The 18,079-nt window shown below is 36.8% G+C and overlaps 1 protein-coding gene across 2 annotated transcripts in view; it reads left to right on the forward strand.

The window, feature by feature from the left end:
• The window catches only part of LOC110453595 (zinc finger homeobox protein 4-like), a 322,724-nt gene that overhangs the window by 218,500 nt on the left and 86,145 nt on the right, over positions 1 to 18,079 (forward strand). The window contains exons 1-2 of one of the 2 annotated variants that reach the window (XM_021502589.1): positions 5,466 to 5,536; positions 14,093 to 14,333. The gene's annotated coding sequence lies outside the window, so the exon portion shown is untranslated. Of the gene's footprint in view, positions 1 to 5,465; positions 5,537 to 14,092; positions 14,334 to 18,079 lie in introns of those variants that run through there. The other variant, XM_021502588.1, reaches the window with a different exon arrangement.

Below are 18,079 nucleotides of genomic sequence, written 5' to 3' on the forward strand. Positions count from 1 at the left end.
GGGGGGAATAATGATATTTATTTGATAAGGAAGAGAAATTATCCAAGGTCAAGAGGTCAGGGGACAATTGCAGATTATTTTTGGATGATAGTTGCAATGAGCAGATATTTGTGATATTTTGTGGTCTTCCGTGATAGTTAATTGATATTGTAACTGGTATTCCTTTTTAAGTAGTTCTGTTATACATAAGGTATTACCTAACAGGCAATATTAACACAGTTGATCTTTCAGGCTAATTAATCCCATAACAGTTGATTTCTCTTGTCAGTTGGATTTGTAAGACAGTTAATCTCTAAACAATGGATCCCTCAAGATAGTCAGTATCTCTTAAAACAATTGATCTTTCAATACAGTGAATCTCTCTTGCAAGTTGATCTCTCAAGACAGTTGATATCTTAAGACAATTGATCTCTCAGGAAGTTGATCTCTCTTGCCAGTTGATCTCTTAAGACAGTTGATATATTATGACAGTTGATCCACCAAGACAGTTGATATATTATGACAGTTGATCCACCAAGACAGTTGATCTCTTAAGAAAGTTGATCTCTCAAGACGTTTGATCTTCCAAGACAGTTGATCTCTCAAGACAATTGATCTATTGAGACAGTTGATCTCCCAAGACTGGTAATCTCTCAAGACAAATAATCTCTCAAGACAGTAGATCTCTCAAGACAGTTATTTTGTCAGGACAATTAATCTCTCGAGAGATTTGATCTCTCAAGACAGTTGATATCTTAAGATAGTTGTTCTCTGAAGCTCTGAAGTCCTTTCATCTCTTAAGACAGTTGATCTCTCAAGACAGTTGATCTCTTATATATGACATCAATGTTCATTTAAATTGGAAGCGTTAATACAAGATAACTGTCTGAACCAGTAATACAAAAAACCTGTCTGAACCATTAATACAAAGAAACTGAACCATTGATACAAAAAACTGTCTGAACCATTAATACAGAAAAGGTCTGAACGGTTAATACAAGGTAACTGTCTAAACCATTAATACAAAGAAACTGAACCATTAAGACAAGGTAACTGTCTGAACCATTAAGATAAGGTAACTGTCTGAACCACTAATACAAAGAAACTGAACCATTAAGATAAGGTAACTGCCTGAACCATTAATACAAATAAACTGAACCATTAAGATCAGGTAACTGTCTGAACCATTAATACAAAGAAACTGAACCATTAAGATAAGTTCACTGTCTGAACCATTAAGATAAGGTAACTGCCTGAACCATTAATACAAAGAAACTGAACCATTAAGATAAGGTAAGTGTCTGAACCATTAAGATTAGGTAACTGTCTGAACCATTAAGATAAGGTAACTGTCTGAACCATTAAGATAAGGTAAGTGTCAGAGGGTGATTAACATACTAGTAATGCTTATCTATGTAGAATTGACACACATTTTTACTTCAGGTTTATTTACACACCTATTTGTCATTTTAAAGAGACAATAAGAAAGGGTTTATTATGTTCAACGATTTTGTTTTAACACGTTACTTCCACTTTGTCAGGTTATACCTTGTAGACTTGTGTAAATATTTGAAAATTTTATGGTGGACTTGGGTTTTTAATTCACCAAGATAATAATTTATATTTGATAAATAGTCAACTGAACAATCACTACATGTAAATGACCGCCAACCACTTCAAGGTGTGTCTGGTATTATTTTTTCTGGCCTCACTAGTTGGAGATGTGAGGGGAGAAAGTCTGGTCAAGTTGTTCTATATCCTGGTCTATACATTGTAAGGTCACGACGGATCTTCAACAATTGACCTAGAGTGACCTCAAGTTAATTATCAAAAGATTTGTTTTATGAATTTGGAAGATCGGAAGTGATATTGGGTAAAGGACTATGTGGGGCTCGGCTGTGAGACTGTAGAAAACCAGGCAAGGATAATGAGGTAACCCTTACATGTCAGACTACCATCAATCCAGCATCATTTGATTCGGGGATAATTTTTGTATTATAAAGTTGTGTTTTTTTACTGCGGTATAAGGCGTATAGAATGGTGTCTCGCCTGGCTACTTAACTCGCAGTAACCCCCCACCCCCAAAAATCCCCCTATCAATGTGCACCTCAATTCATCTATATATTTTTTTATTTATTTATTATTAACAAAAATGCATCACATGCAAAATAGCTGGTTTACAGTAAAGTGCACCTGGCAAATTGATCATTAAAAAGCGGATTTTTTTTTTTGTAGAAATTACTTTACATCGTTATTTTTGTTTAAATTCTTTTTGGAAAAAGTAAAAAGAAGAATTTATTTAGGATACAGGTGTTTCTCCATTACAAAGAGTACGAGGAAGTTAGTGTAACAATTATTCTCCGTAACAAGGTGTCTGAGGGCTCATTGCCTTGGCTATAATGATCAGAGGGGCGTCCAAAACAGAAGCTCGTAATACAAACCTCCTTTGTTAGTGTGATGTCTACAATTTTATTGATATTAGATCAAAAGCCAGTGTGGGCAGAGCTGACACTGCTTGTGGGGTATGTAATATGTATGGTCATGGTTTCTTCTTCACCACTCGACAATAATAACATCGTCTTCATATATTTTTGTTGAATTGTTCTTTTATTATTATTATGAATGAAATATATATATATATATGAAATTTTAAGGTTTCCTCTGTCTGGTCTGTTTTATTGGATCTGTTTTAATCCGAAATATCAAAATGATACTTATATTTGATACATTGACGTAATACCTAAATCTGCAATGTAATTAAGCATTTTGGAGAAAAAAAATCTAGTCATATGAAGTTTTCATTGATAACTTATGATCCCCTAATGGATCGTGTTATTATCCAAAATGGCCGAAACCTTTACTGTCCCACCCTTTGTTGCCATATGATACCCGCTATTTCATCCCGTAAAAATTGTTGGATGATTTACTTTCATTTGCTAGTAGGAGGACTTTAAGAACATGTTGATATGGCATAATATTCTGTTACATGTACTCCCGTCCTAACATGTATATATCTACTTGGTAATATATATATTATCGACAGGTTGAGTTCATAAGGAATTATCTCTGATTCCGTACAAATTAAAAAATTATGATATTAGAATTAAACAGAGATTTGAAATAACCATATAACATTATAGGTGTAAGGTTATTGTTATCTACTAACAAAGATTTAATTGTATCTTTATCCCCATCCAACCAGCGATTTGAAATAACCAGATAGATAATGTAGTGTAATCTTTATCTCCGAACAGAGATTTAATTGTATATGTAAATATCAACAGAGATTTATTTGTGTATTTACCATCAGAAATTTGAAATGTATCTTTGTCTCCCAACAGAGATTTGAAATGTATCTTTGTCTCCCAACAGAGATTTGAAATCCATCTTTGTCTGCCAACAGAGATTTGAAATATATCTTTATCTCCCAACAGAGATTTGAAATTTATTTTTATCTCCCAACAGAAGTTTGAAACCTATCTTTATCTCCCAACAGATATTTGAAATATATCTTTATCTCCCAACAGAGATTTGAAATTTATGTTTATCTCCCAACAGAGATTTGAAATATATCTTTATCTCCAACAGAGATTTGAAATCTATCTTTATAGTGTAATCTTTATCTCCCAACAGAGATTTAAGTGTAATCTTTATCTCCCAACAGAGATTTAAGTGTAATCTTTATCTCCTAACAGAGATTTAATTGTATCTGTATATATCGACAGAGATTTAATTGTATCTGTATATATCGACAGAGATTTAATTGTATCTGTATATATCGACAGAGATTTAATTGTATCTGTATATATCGACAGAGATTTAATTGTATCTGTATATATCGACAGAGATTTAATTGTATCTGTATATATCGACAGAGATTTAATTGTATCTGTATATATCGACAGAGATTTAATTGTATCTGTATATATCGACAGAGATTTAATTGTATCTGTATATATCGACAGAGATTTAATTGTATCTGTATATATCGACAGAGATTTAATTGTATCTGTATATATCAACAGAGATTTAATTGTATCTGTATATATCAACAGAGATTTAATTGTATCTGTATATATCGGCAGAGATTTAATTGTATCTGTATATATCGACAGAGATTTAATTGTATCTGTATATATCGGCAGAGATTTAATTGTATATGTTAATATCAACAGAGATTTAATTGTATATGTAAATATCAACAGAGATTTAATTGTATCTGTATATATCAACAGAGATTTAATTGTATCTGTATATATCAACAGAGATTTAATTGTATCTGTATATATCGGCAGAGATTTAATTGTATCTGTATATATCAACAGAGATTTGAAATGACCAGGTAAACATTAATAGATGTGAGTCATATTCCTACAAATTTGCCATTTTACCTATAATTAAGTCTTCATAATAAGGTAATTCCAACCTAAGTTGGTTTCTGCTGCTTGCAATGCAGGCCTGACCAAAGCTGTAAACTCAAACGGCCATTGTTTTGATTATGTCGCTCCGTTTAGCATTAAGATAATTGCAGTCTACATTGGTAGCCTAATGTAAACCAGTGTTGGATATTAATAATTCTGGGATAAATAGTGATTTCGCTCAATTAGGCCTCTATGTTTGGCTCTTTATAATGCATACCTTCACATTACCTGCAAAATCATCTCGTCTACAGATAGGAGTGTTTAATTAATGCAATGCATATATTCATTTACTTTGCATAAACTACCTCAGCTAATATCCTTCTGATACTATTCAGAGAACAATTATATACCGGCAAATTGCTTCATTCTCTTTTCCCTGCATTCCAGAAATGGGCGCAAAAATGAAGCTAGAAATAATTAGCACACATAGCTACATGTATATAAAATGAAACGGAATGGATGTACAAAAAATTGTTATTAGATTGTTTTTAATAAATGCCCAGCACGCAACCATATGAATGTATGAAATATTAATAAATATCACAACGTCTACATGATATGCAATAAAACGACGATAACACATCATTATCAGTTTGTTTTCAATAATGCCTCAAAAATATACGTCAGCCAATGAATAAACAAAAACTGTGGAAAAGCTTCTGAACTGGACAGTGTGTTATCTGGGCATGAACATGAAGGCAGGCTAGTTAATGCCTTTTGTCTCCCGAATCAATACCCTATAATAATCACAGTTGTTACCATGGACTTAGCCATTAATTAGACATTAATTAACAGCCAGCTGAGCTCCGTCATTACTGGATCGCGTATAATTGGATACAGGTCTTGTCTTCCTCTATGTTATAGCCCTATTTCTCACACTTCAACCCTATATACAGATAATATACAGATCACTGTAGATGATGGCTAAACATGAATTGGTAGTTTTTTTATTTACCCACACTGCCTATTTCTCCTATAATATGTCTCTGACAGTGTTTTTAACCTAGGTACATAATAGATATTGGAGCATATTAGTTAGTGTCGGTGGAGTCTGTGTGATAATCACATGGTGTGCAGTGGAAGCAGACGTTACTTCTGGAGGGAGACAATCCAAGCGGATACCAGGATACACTTAGGTAGGCACGATGATGGGCGAGATTTTATGTAACACTGCCAAATGGAACTGATTTCTTTCAAAAAAAAGTTCAACTAAAACACTGAAATTATTGATTTGCTTTTGTCTGAAATTTGTGTAGTCTGTGGTAAAGAAAATAGTTGAAAATAGATGTATATAGATGTATATAGACTCCTACTGGTGTGTACGAACTGTGGAGTCGTATATAGACTCCTACTGCTGTGTACGAACCGTGGAGGCGTATATAGACTCCTACTGGTGTGTACGAACTGTGGAGTTGTATATAGACTCCTACTGGTGTGTACAAACCGTGGAGTCGTATATAGACTCCTACTGGTGTGTACCAACCGTGGAGTCGTATATAGACTCCTACTGGTGTGTACGAACCGTGGAGGCGTATATAGACTCCTACTGGCGTGTACGAACCGTGGAGTCGTATATAGACTCCTACTGCTGTGTACGAACCGTGGAGTTGTATATAGACTCCTACTGGTGTATACGAACCGTGGAGTCGTATATACACTCCTACTGGTCTGTACGAACCGTGGAGTCGTATATAGCCTCCTACTCCTGTGTACGAACTGTGGAGTCGTATATAGACTCCTACTGCTGTGTACGAACCGTGGAGTTGTATATAGACTCCTACTGCTGTGTACGAACCGTGGAGTCGTATATAGACTCCTACTGCTGTGTACGAACCGTGGAGTCGTATATAGACTCCTACTGGTGTGTACGAACTGTGGAGTCGTATATAGACTCCTACTGGTGTGTACGAACTGTGGAGTCTTATATAGACTCCTACTGCTGTGTACGAACTGTGGAGTCTTATATAGACTCCTACTGGTGTGTACGAACTGTGGAGTCGTATATAGACTCCTACCGGTGTGTATGAACTGCGGAGTCGTATATAGACTCCTACTGGTGTGTATGAACTGTGGAGTCGTATATAGACTCCTACTGCTGTGTACGAACCGTGGAGTCGTATATAGACTCCTACTGGTGTGTGTGAACTGTGGAGTCGTATATAGACTCCTACTGGTGTGTACGAACTGTGGAATTGTATATAGACTCCTACTGGTGTGTACGAACCGTGGAGTCGTATATAGACTCCTACTGGTGTGTACGAACCGTGGAGTCGTATGTCATATGTCAAGTTAAGACTTGTGTCTGAGAGGAAAATCATGAGTTTTAGTTCAATCTGGTCGGAACATTTGTGGGTCTATCTGTTATTTTGTGTAAAAGTAAAAGTGGTGGCCATTTTGTCAATGGCCCTGGTGTAAAAGTCTGATGGATTAACAGTGGGAAGCTGCTAATTACCCACAGTTTATTGATGTGAGAGATGAGGGAAGGGGCTATATGTATTACTTTTTTTCTAGAGAACGCTTTTAATTACTTGGTCATAGTGGGTATTATAATAACCTTCTGTAAAACAACTACAGACATAATGAGAAGTTTCAATTATTTTCTCTGGTTTGTAAGAATTTTTGCATTCAAAGTCTAAAAAGAATAATAATGTGTATGTGATTTGTTTTTTGTCAGAATGTTTTTTTAATGTCTCGCCATCAAGATGGATGACTTACTGATTATCTGGTTGCCATGGTAGCCAACCTCATTCTTAGCACTGAATTGTGATCATTCAAAAAACTAATAAGATTTCCATGTGTTATTTCAATTAAACCCCCATGCCTTTCATTGCAATAACATATACCATTAAAGTCTGTTACACCGCTTGGCTGTTGCTATCCTTTATTTTTTGACACTTAAGAAAAACATCTATTTTGAAGTATGTGTAAATGATATTACTTTAACCTCTACTGTTTAATTATCAGCAGTCATTGTCAGACAAATGATGTAGTGGTTGTTATTCTAATCTAACTTAAGTTGGTGCTGAAACAATACACATTTGTCCAGTTCAGTATTTCTTCAGAATAAATGTTAAAAGATATGATTCTTAAATTGAATATATAACCTTTTATTGGTGACCTCTACTGACCATGTACATCTGTTTGATGATGACCTCTAGTGACCATGAACATCTGTTTAATGATAACCATGTACATATGTTAGATGGTGACCTCTAGTGACCATGTAAAGCAGTTTAATGGTGACCTCTAGTGACCATGTACATCTGTTTTATAGTGACCTCTTGTGACCATGTTCATCTGTTTAATGGAGACCTTTAATGACCATGTACATCTGTTTAATGGTGCCCTCTAGTGACCATGTACATCTGTTTAATGGTGACCTCTAGTGACCATGTACATCTGTTTTATAGTGACCTCTGTGACCTCTTGTGACCATGTACATCTGTTTAATGGAGACCTTTAGTGACCATGTACATTTGTTTGGTGGTGACCTCTAGTGACCATGTACATCTGTTTAATGGTGACCTCTAGTGACCATGTTCATCTGTTTTATAGTGACCTCTGTGACCTCTTGTGACCATGTACATCTGTTTAATAGTGCCCACTGTGACCATGTACATCTGTTTAATGGTGACCTCTAGTGACCATGTACATCTGTTGAATGAAGACCTTTAGTGACCATTTACATCTGTTTAATGGAGACCTTTAATGACCATGTACATCTGTTTAATGGAGACCTTTAGTGACCATGAACATCTGTTTAATGGTGAACTCTAGTGACCATGTACATCTGTTTAATGGTGACCTCTAGTGACCATGTACATCTGTTTAATGGAGATCTTTAGTGACCATGTACTTCTGTTTAATGGAGACCTTTAGTGACCATGTACATTTGTTTAATGGAGATCTTTAGTGACCATGTACATCTGTTGTAATGGAGACCTTTAGTGACCATGTACATCTGTTTAATGGAGATCTCTAGTGACCATGTACATCTGTTTGATAGTGACCTCTAATGACCATGTACATCTGTTTAATGGAGATCTTTAGTGACCATGTACATCTGTTGTAATGGAGACCTTTAGTGACCATGTACATCTGTTTGATGGAGATCTCTTGTGACCATGTACATCTGTTTGATGGAGATCTCTTGTGACCATGTACATCTGTTTAATGGAGACCTTTAGTGACCATTACATCTGTTTGATGGAGATCTCTTGTGACCATGTACATTTGTTGTAATGGAGATCTCTTGTGACCATGTACATCTGTTGTAATGGAGATCTCTTGTGACCATGTACATCTGTTCAATGGAGATCTCTTGTGACCATGTACATTTGTTGTAATGGAGATCTCTTGTGACCATGTACATCTGTTTAATGGAGACCTCTAGTGACCATGTACATCTGTTTAATGGAGACCTTTAGTGACCATGTACATCTGTTTAATGGAGACCTTTAGTGACCATGTACATCTGTTTAATGGAGACCTTTAATGACCATGTACATCTGTTTAATGGAGACCTTTAGTGACCATGTACATCTGTTTAATGGTGAACTCTAGTGACCATGTACATCTGTTTAATGGTGACCTCTAGTGACCATGTACATCTGTTTAATGGAGATCTTTAGTGACCATGTACTTCTGTTTAATGGAGACCTTTAGTGACCATGTACATTTGTTTAATGGAGATCTTTAGTGACCATGTACATCTGTTGTAATGGAGACCTTTAGTGACCATGTACATCTGTTTAATGGAGATCTTTAGTGACCATGTACATCTGTTGTAATGGAGACCTCTAGTGACCATGTACATCTGTTTGATAGTGACCTCTAATGACCATGTACATCTGTTTAATGGAGACCTTTAGTGACCATGTACATCTGTTGTAATGGAGACCTTTAGTGACCATGTACATCTGTTTGATGGAGATCTCTTGTGACCATGTACATCTGTTGTAATGGAGATCACTTGTGACTATGTACATCTGTTTAGTGTGATATCTAATGACCTTTTATTTACCACATTCAGAATGTTTTATTCAAAAAATGAAGTTTATGAATATTTATTGAACACACAGTGTGATTGTTAGATATCTTGTATATCTACAGTACAAACGGTTTTATAGCACAACACGTTTCATGGGACACAATTAAAACTACTCTGTACTGTTGTTTTATTAATCGTATAAAATGTAAAACTGGCTATTTTTGTGTGACGGGACGCAGTATTAGCCGGGTGACACCTTGGGCTGTGATGCTGGTCTCTGGGGCATGCTGTGTATTGATTGTGATTCTCAGTGATAAATTACATCCAATCAAGTGATTTCACTAGTTACTAATTAAGTTTCTATGACGACAAAGCAGCCTATCTCAAAATTAAATAACTACTTGTTTATGTCTCCTGGTGAGTTCCTACATCATGTGTTGTGAAATTTGTTTTAATTTCCATTTTTTCCCACTGACTTTCTTGACCCGTGTGATTTTCTCTTAATTACTCTTACAAGTAATTCATGAGTCACCACCACCGCCAACATACTTGCAGTCCTACTCAAGCTTTCTAATCAGCCTTATGTCTTAATTTTTATGCGTGATTTTGATTAGAAATATTGGGATGACAGTCGTGTAAGGCTTGTGTCATTTATTGCAATGCAACAATAGTTTTGCCCTTCTGACATTTTGTAGGACTAGAACAGGATTTCTGTGATTTCATTGGAGATCTTTTTGTATCAAAAGTACATATTTCATTAGAGAGCTTTTGTTACTTTATTTTATATTGTGGTAATGTGACAATACCCACTTCTATTCTCTGTACTTTGTTGCCATCACTTTGAGGTATTCGCCACAATTAGCCTTAGTTGACCTCTGACCTCAAGTTCTAGGATCATGCTGTAACTTTGAGGCAAGTCTGACTTTTAACCTCCACGAAAAATAACTCCACCATTTAATTGTTTTCCATATTGACAATGAGGGAAAGAATAGGTGCATCTTTATGGACAGTACTACTTGAGTGAAAGAAACACTATGTACACATATATTTTCGAATGGAGGTGTTTAATGGCGGTCTCTGAGAGAACACTCCAAACAAATACAAACAGGCATCCTTATACACTGAGTTGAATTTATTTAAATATGATCAGATTTCTACCTATATTCTGTAATACAAAATCTGATTGAGAGTCCAGTGCAATATATTAGGATGGGGTGCCTCATGCTTGTATTCCATTTCACGGTGATACAGAACAAAATATAAAAACATATGTTACCTGAAAATTTCAAATCTAAACAACAAAGTTCTTCAAATAGATCAAAATTAACAATTTGAAAATACTCAGTAATATTGATAATAGATGTATATAGTGTTGAGTCCCTGCAGGTAGGGCGTAAGAACTGTACCTGCTGCCCCCATTGCATGATCGTAAGAGGCGACTAAATTTGGGATCTTATCTTTTCTCTTCTTTCTAAACATTTAACTTTCTTCTTCCTAATGTCTCCTTTGACAATGCCTCACTTTTGGCCTTTAGTTGAGCGTTCGCCCCTGTGAGGAAGGCTTTGGGTTCTGTCCCCTAGCCGAGACATACCAGAGTCTGTAAAAATGGTAGTTTCTACTCCTGCTTAGCGCTTAGCAATTTAGAAGTGGGACAACTGGTTCGTCCGTTGTCAGTATAATGTGACTGGGTGGGGTGTCCTGCTGGGTGTCTTCTGCAGTATGTTTCAGTGAGGTAGCACTATAAATTTGGTATCAGTTCCGCGCTATCACAAGGAGACAAACACGAATATATTGCAGCCTCCCAAAACACACACACATACACTACACGCATGCATCTTGCACACAGGGGAGGCCGTCCTTAAATGACCATAGCTGTTGATAGGACGTTAAACAATACTAAACCAAACCAAACCATTAGTGTTGAGACCTGTATTCAAATAAATTAAACTGTCTTAGATAATAGATATCTATGCTTTAGTCTATTTTTGATCATGCACTACTAGCCAAGACTATTCCGATAAGTTTTAAAATGTACTGATTTTTAGCTCACCTGGCCCAAAGGGCCAAGTGAGCTTATGCCATGGAGGGCGTCCGTCGTCCATCGCCCGTCCGTCGTCCATCGCCCGTCCAGCGTCAACTTTTTACTTTAAACAACTTCTTCTGAATAACCAAGAGGCCCTGGGTGATGATATTTGGCCAGTAGCATGCTGGGATATAGGGCTACCAAGTTTGTTCAAACGAATGACCTTTGCAGATTTTCAAGGTCACAGAGGTCAAATGTGTTAAAATCTTTCAACAACTTCTTCTGAATAACCAGAACCCAGGGTGATGATATTTGCCAAGGGACATGCTGGGATGAAGGGCTACCAAGTTTGTTCAATTAATTGACCTTGACTTATATTCAAGGTCACAGGGGTCAAATATGATTAAAACTTTAAAACAACTTCTTCTGAATAACCAGAAGGCCTATGGTGTTGATATTTGGCCAGTATATGATACTGTGATGAATGACCTTGACATAACATAAGTCAAGGTCATAGGGATAATACCAAAATGCCCTGGAAGATGATATATGGCCAGAAGCATGCTTGGATGAAGGGCTACCAAGTTTGTTAAAATGAATGAGTTTTGCCAATTTTCAAGGTCACAGGGGTCAAATATGTTTAAAATCTTAAAACGGCTTCTGAATTAATAACCAGAAGGCCTAGGGTGTTGATACTTGGCCAGTGGCATGCTTGGATGAAAGGCTACCAAGTTTGTTCAAATGAATGACCTTTACCCATTTTCAAGGTCACAGGGGTCAGATATGTTAAATATTTTAACAACTTCTTCTGAATAACCAGAAGGCCCATGATGTTGACATTTGGCCAGTGATATGCTAGGATAAAGGGCTACCAAGTTTGTAAAAATGAATGGCTTTGACCTTTATTAGAGGTCACAGGGATCAAATATGTTCAAAATCTTTCTTCTGATAGCCATAAGGCACAGGATAATGATCTTTGGCCAGTAACATGCTTGGATGAAGGGCTATCAAGCTTGTTCATTTGAATGACCTTGACCCACTTTCAAGGTCACATTTGGTCAAATATGTACAAACCTTCAAATGAACTAATCTCAATAAAGTAAGGTCAAGGGTAGTGATATTTTGCAACAACCTTGTTTGACTTTCAAGGTCACAGGTGTCAAATGTTTTAACATCTTTTAATAGGTTCTTTTGAATGATTTATAGTCATAAGCACTGATATTTTGCCTATAGCTTAACTTTAGATCCCTTTTAAGGTTACAAGTGTGAGAGTAATACCAGGTGAGCGATGCAAGCCCATTGGGCCTCTTGTTGTTCACTGTTACAATGCTGGGATATTGTCTGTTAAAACATGTTTTATTGAGATACACAACAAAGTCACCATGTCTCTGAAAGTGTTTAAAAGCATTTACATGGGAGGATCATTTTGTTTACCTTCCTTGCGATATATCATTGCAATATATTATTCGGTGTTAGGCCGGAAAATAACATTAAAAAAAAATGCACCTATGTGTGTCGTAAAATAAGAGCCAGCATTCAATCTTGTGTAATGAATCAGTAAAATATGCTGAAAGATAAAGATGGCTCAAACACAATAGAAGAAATGTGTATGTTATTTTATCAGAGATATACCCCTTGGGACCTGGCCCATTCACCGCTCTACATTACCCATGCTGCTTTGCACAAATTTAATTTCTTATGTAGAGTTCACCCACCCAATAAAGCAAAAGTGATTTTCTGTTTGTATCATTTGCCTTTACTGCTGGTAATGGTCGAAAGTTATGCAAATTATTGGTTCATATTATTGTGTTACAACAGACAGAATATTTAATTCTTATCATGAAAAGTGAAAAGTTTAGGTTTTATTGGTTGAGGAAGTGACAGGCATTAGGGAGTTAATGTTTAAACACTTGTATTTCATGATAAAAAAATGCAGTGATTTCATAAATTACTAGCTACCACAAATACTGTGAAGTCTTCCTAGATATATGTGATAATTGTTTATTGATTGATTTTTCATTCTGGAATCTATTTATGCAAATTAAGAAAGATAATATGTGTAGATGGAATGATTTATGTAATGCCTGTTGTCCTCCTTCACTACTGCTGAGGACTCGGCTAGGTCACTTTACAAGTATCTTTGGTCATTCAAGGTGGATATTAATGAGGCTTTATGCAAATTTTCGTCAGAAGCTAATGGTTTCCATGCCAACAAAATTAAGACCAGTTCCATTCTTGTGTTTTTAAGTGCCAAATAGTGATTCTATAGCCAATGAAACTGTTTGATAAATGGCTGAAATAGAGGGCTGTCACATCATTACAGTGTTAGTATCTCGGATGACTGTAAATGGGAGCTAGCCTCGTATGTTGTCCACTGTCTGTAGGTGCATACTGGCTCAAGCTTATTCTATGCTAATTTTTATGGTCCACAATTGACACGAAAATGTATACCTCTATAGTAATTGTTAGAGTGGCGGTCACATTGTTTGGTCAGTGTGTGAGAGAGAGGTGTTGGTCATTTTATCATCACAGCCCGTGAGCCCAGTGGTTGGTCAGTAATTATCCAGTATTGTTTGTAATGTGAATGGCAGAGGGTTTATCTAGCCTGTTGGTATTATAGAGTCCTTTATCTTGTGTCTCCACGGCTAGTTACTATACAATAATTAATCATTTCATTAGGTCAAGAAGACTGTCCACATGGCTGTGTGATCACTCTGACCAGGACTGCACAAAGACTGGACATCAACAATTGAAGCTGCTTGGGTTAAAACGAAAGTTCTCAAAAATTTGTGAATGCCATCACTTCGATCGCCTGTACATCAGAGGTGTGGCCAAATATTGGACACAGTTCCACCTCGGTAACACTGGACAGAGACAGCTGGTTAACTGTGTCCACATACACCTGCAGACGGAAATACAGGTAAGCATTTTAATGAGAGTTTTTATAATAAAAAAATAATTAAAAAAAATATAGCAATCATGATAAAACTAATTCATGTCAACTATGGAGTTCATAGCAAAATAACTTGTTATGCAGTGTTCCTTATTTTGCAGTCGTCTTCACTGATAATGTTAGTAAGAATAGTATACACCCCTACCACAGCCTAAATTTAGCTGGGTATGGTTATGTCTCCCAATGTGATCCCTTCTGGGTCCCCATGCCAGCCCACTATTGTCCTCGGCCTGTTTAGAGGTCTAATTAGGCTTTGTTTTGTAAAGGGATAAAAGGTTATACCTGGGAGCAGTGTTGTATCTGTCTATTGTGGCCATTGTCTCACCTGGACTGGTCAGTCTTTGGCCTGAGCTTTAATGTCAAGTTTGTGAGCAAGCGCAAACATGGCTACATTAAAACTATTGTTTTGTCACCGGACATTGGTGATTTGCTTGGAGGCTTATTATCTGATTATATCAGATCCACTGCTTGACCCAGCCATTCTATACCAGACACTATTGGTCTGGACACTGGTCAAGCCTGCTGTCACATACCTGTGAATGTCCAGCTCAAACAGTGTGGAAGATTTTATAGTTGGCCATTGGTCAATAAAACCAGCGTGGAGAGTTAATGATACTGACCATGAGGAGGTCTGTACAGGTGAATATCTCACCTGGTGCGATAATGGTTCGCAATTAGTTACAAGGTCATTCTGTACATCTCCGTAAGGACAAAAGTAAAAGGAAGTCTAGAAACATACACATAATTTGTGATGATATTTCTTAACCCATCATATAAAAAGTACTAAATTATCTTCTAGTTCCAAATTTTTAAAAAGGTACCCCTGAAAGATTAAAAAAAAATCCCAGGAATCAAACAGTTTAAATATTCCAATTATTCATCAGTAGTTTTAAAATGTATTGCCATTAGAGTGAGGTAGGGAACTTGTGACATGTTAAAGTGAGGTAGGAAACTTGTCACATGTTACAGTGAGGTATGGAACTTGTCACATGTTAAAGTGAGATAGGGACCTTGTCACATGTAGCAGTGAGGTGGGAAACTTGTCACATGTTATAATGAGGTAGGGAACTTGTCACATGTTATAGTGAGGTAGGGAACTTGTCACATGTTACAGTGATGTAAGGAACTTGTCACATGTTATAGTGAGGTAGGGAACTTGTCACATGGTACAGTGAGGTAATGTACGTGTCACATGTTACAGTGACGTAAGGAACTAGTCACATGTTACAGTGAGGTAGGGAACTTGTCACATGTTACAGTGTGGTAAGGAACTTGTCACATGTAACAGTGCGGTAGGGAACTGGTCACATGTTACAGTGAGGTAAGGAGCTAGTCCCATGTTACAGTGAGGTAGGGAATTTGTCACATGTTACAGTGAGGTAAGGAACTTGTCACCTCTTACAGTGAGGTAATGTACGTGTCACATGTTACAGTGAGGTAAGGAACTTGTCACATGTTACAGTGAGGTAAGGAACTTGTCACATGTAACAGTGAGGTAGGGAACTGGTCACATGTTACAGTGAGGTAAGGAACTTGTCACATGTTACAGTGAGGTAATGTACGTGTCACATGTTACAGTGAGGTAAGGAACTAGTCACATGTTACAGTGAGGTAGGGAATTTGTCACACATTATACTTAACTTGTAAAACTTAAATGTTTTCATACAGATGTCCTTATCCTGTTATATATGATTGCTAAAAAACTTTATTTTTCGCAATTTTGACAGTATATCCTTTGACTGAAGCACTAATTAGATCTATCAAATGTATGTAGATCAACTTGCAAAGAAAAATGAATAAATTGGAATTTTTGAACTTTTGTATTTTTTTGCAAAGTCCCTTTATTCATCTATGCCATTGATTGAAAAAAACTTTTTTTTGTTCAGGAATCATTTGTTAGACTTCTATTAAACTGAATATGTGTTTGACCTTAATGTGTAGTCAACATCCAATCTGTATGATGACAAAACCACTCTTTTCTCAGATTTGAAGGAGACACCGGCCATATGAATGCAAAAAAATCAATTGGCATTATTTGTGAGTGGTACTATGTATGACATAGGATGACTGTAAAGTAGCTAACAGAGAAAGTCTATGACCGTGCAGCCCAATATATCATCCAGTTACTGCAGCACAATAAGACACACAGCTTTGTTCTAGTTATGAAATCTGATACAGCAGTGTATACCATAATTAAAAAACAATATTTGGCCTATCACCGGGGGATGGCTAGGTGTATATCTGTGTATATGTAGGCCGACCAGGGTTAGATCACACTCCATTTGTGTCGGCAGATGTCGCGTTTTTACTCTGGTGAATTTCCTAATTAATATGTATTGGATAAAAATGTGTATGATTATTTCCCATGTTGCTTTGTTTTGATGGCTAGATTTTGCTTATTAATACATTCATACAAAATCAATAAATACAGCACTCATTTTCCTGCGGAGAATCGACCAGTAATCAGCCCCACCAATTACTGGCATAGTCATGTTACACATCTCCAATCTTATAGCTTGGTGGTCAGTGTCCTCTAATGACCTCTACGGCCGAGTGGTCAAAATCTTTGTTGGACATCTATTGCATTGCTTGCATGCATAGTCAATCATTGAAAGAAATGACAGAAAATTATAATTCAGAGGTTGGACAATGTCACCAAGTAATTAAATTTGGTTTTTGATGTAATTAACATTCATAGTGTATTTCTGTTGGTCTTTGTTTAGTGTGCGATAATGGTATTCTTCAGGTTCTTTGTCCTTTGCGGTCAGAAACAGAATGATAATGACCAAAGGTTATAGTCTTGTGGTCAAACACTTGCACCAAGTATTGATTTGAGGTTTTAGATGCAGCTCTGTACAACTTTGTCTCAGTGTTGTGATGGGCAGTGTAAATGCATTTATTTACATGGAAATAATAGAGTTTGGTTTGATAATAGATATGAAAGTGTTGGGGGCAAGGGTAGGTGTAAAAGAGTTGGGGGCAAGGGTAGGTTTAAAAAAATGGGAGGTGGGTTACAAGGGTTAATGTAAAAGAGTTGGGGACAAGGGTAGGTGTAAAAGAGTTGGGGACAAGGGTAGGTGTAAAAGAATTGGGGCAAGGGTAGGTGTAAAAGAGTTGGGGGCAAGGGAGGTGTAAAAGAGTTGGGGGCAAAGGGAGGTTTAAAAGAGTTGGGGGCAAGGGTAGGTGTAAAAGAGTTGGGAGCAAGGGTATGTTTAAAAGTGTTGAGAGCAAGGGAAGGTGTAAAATAGTTGGGAGCAAGGGTAGGTTTAAAAAAATGGGAGGGGGTACAAGGGTAGGTATAAAGAATGGGAAGGAGGGGGGTAACAAGGGTAGGTATAAAGAATGGGAAGGAGGGGGGTAACAAAGGTTGGTGGAAAAGAATGGAAGTGGTGGGTTACAAGGGCTGGTGAGAAAGAGTTAGGGGTAAGGGAAGGTCTAAAAGAGTTGAGGACAAGGGTAGGTCTAAAAAAAATGGGAAGGAGGGGGTTACAGGGGTTGGTGTAAAAGAAGTGGGTGTGGGGAACAAGGGTAGGTGTTAAAGAGATGAGATGGGATGGATATGAAAAAGGTTTGGGCGAAGATGGATACAAAATTGTCTAAATCTATTCAGTAGTTTTGTATCCATGTCTCAAATTGACCAGTATCTCTTATTGTGACCAGTTTGGGAGTACCACATTGCTTAGAAATGACTGTCTTGTATGGCATTGTCTCAC

This window comes from Mizuhopecten yessoensis, unplaced genomic scaffold (assembly GCF_002113885.1).
Source record: "Mizuhopecten yessoensis strain PY_sf001 unplaced genomic scaffold, ASM211388v2 scaffold7473, whole genome shotgun sequence".
Lineage (NCBI taxonomy): Eukaryota > Metazoa > Mollusca > Bivalvia > Pectinida > Pectinidae > Mizuhopecten > Mizuhopecten yessoensis.